Below are 1,780 nucleotides of genomic sequence, written 5' to 3' on the forward strand. Positions count from 1 at the left end.
GGATTATTGGAGCTTGTTTTTAGCAGTGGGAAGGAATGTTGACATCTATGGGAGTTTTCCATAGTATTCAATGCTTTGTAACCAAAGACCACTATTTTCATATTTGAGCAGACATTCATCTTCCTCAGGAGTGACTTCTTCACAGTTCTTGTGTTATACACGACAAACTCTTATCTGCTCTGTGCAACGTGGGCTTAGGCAAGTGATGGGTACTGATTCTTCAATCCTTATTGCAATAGCATAGGGCTATTTGTAATGATTTCTAAAAAGGAGAGTTCTCTTCTCTTCTCTTCTCTTCTCTTCTCTTCTCTTCTCTTCTCTTCTCTTCTCTTCTCTTCTCTTCTCTTCTCTTTTCTTTTCTATTTACCAAGCCATTAATGCTTAAAATTGACCAGATTACAAAAACACAATGAACAACCCCTTAGTTCATTGGTTTAAAAAGCCTGTTTATTTGGTCTTCTGCACCACGCCAGCATCTCTACCTTCCATCCAATCAACTGTCTTTTTCTTCATTCCACTTCATGGAGAAGATAATTTGAAGGGCCATGGGAAGTTATTTGCTTCCTTGAAACATTTCCCAAATGAATAATTAGAATTAGATTCCCCATAAAGAGCATACCATATTTACCAAGATATTGCTCCTTATCAAGGCAATTTGTTACTTACTGATTTTGGCATAGCTGGGCCTGTTGGTTAGTTCATCTACTGGCTTGAGGTTGGTGTGCTCCCATGCAATGTATGGTTACACAATCCTCAGCATGTTAACTGAAGTCATGTTGAGCCTAACAAAAAGGTGTGATTGAAAATCCAACATAGATGGAGAAGCTGCAATGCTTTGTGGGGCTGTGGGCTTACAGCACTGATATCTCAGGTTCTGATGACAGGTACATATATGTTTCTAGCTTTTCTTGGCACTCTAGCCATTTGGATCTCAGTCCTGTACATCTGCCTGTACTCCTTGTAGGAGTGCTGTGTGTTTCATAGGTAAGCTTCTGTTGTGGATGGCTCTGTGCTGCTTGTATTTTTATGTTAATTCTGCTCTCCTAGGAGGGGTTGTCTGGAAATAAGACCGAATTACATATTCTAGTGGCTTCTTGTGAACCAATCCCCTAATGAATAAAGGAGCCAATCACTGGGCAAGTAGGTGGGACTTCCGGGTTGGATGGAGGAAGAGAAGAAGCAGGATATAGTTGGGTCCTTTTGGAATGGGGACAGCATAAGGGCAACATGTAGCTGCTCGAGTTTCCCAGTATCATGGCGGATCCATCAGGATTAGCCACTGGGGCAATCAGATGTAATAGGACTTACAAGATAAGGTTTTAGTTGTTGTGCCCAACGATTGAGTTACTGTTGTTTCTGAACTAAGTTTGTGTGGTGTTTTCCTTTTTGTGGTGGTTTGTCTAGGTTCAAGAGAGAAAGGTACAGTGGCAAAGCACAGGTTTGACTGAGGTGCACCACAAAGGCAGTGAGGGATTTGAAACATGGGGCTGGCATGGTAACGTCTTGCCAGTGGGAACCTAGCTAGCTGAGTGGAGGGATTGTGGAGTTCTGGGTCAGAGTCTCCACGAGATAAAAACAGGTTAGCCATTGCCCATCAGTGCATGGCCAGCCAGGTGGTCAGGGCAGAGACTTGCCAGCATGAGCGTGGGAACTTGCCGGTTCATTTTTTTTTTTTTTTATCCATGGACTATCCAGAGAGTACCCCATTCGGGAGTCCATCCCATCATCAGCCACCAAACCTAGATACTAATGCTCATGCCAGCAAGATACTGCTGAAGGG

General features: G+C 43.0%; 1 pseudogene; it reads right to left on the bottom strand.

Annotated features, from left to right (window-relative positions):
* Positions 1 to 421: 421 nt before the first annotated feature.
* On the bottom strand, positions 422 to 1,588 carry LOC110321440 (annotated as a pseudogene).
* Between the last annotated feature and the right edge of the window lie 192 nt (positions 1,589 to 1,780).

This window comes from Mus pahari, chromosome 5 (genome assembly GCF_900095145.1).
Source record: "Mus pahari chromosome 5, PAHARI_EIJ_v1.1, whole genome shotgun sequence".
In the NCBI taxonomy this organism is placed as follows: domain Eukaryota; kingdom Metazoa; phylum Chordata; class Mammalia; order Rodentia; family Muridae; genus Mus; species Mus pahari.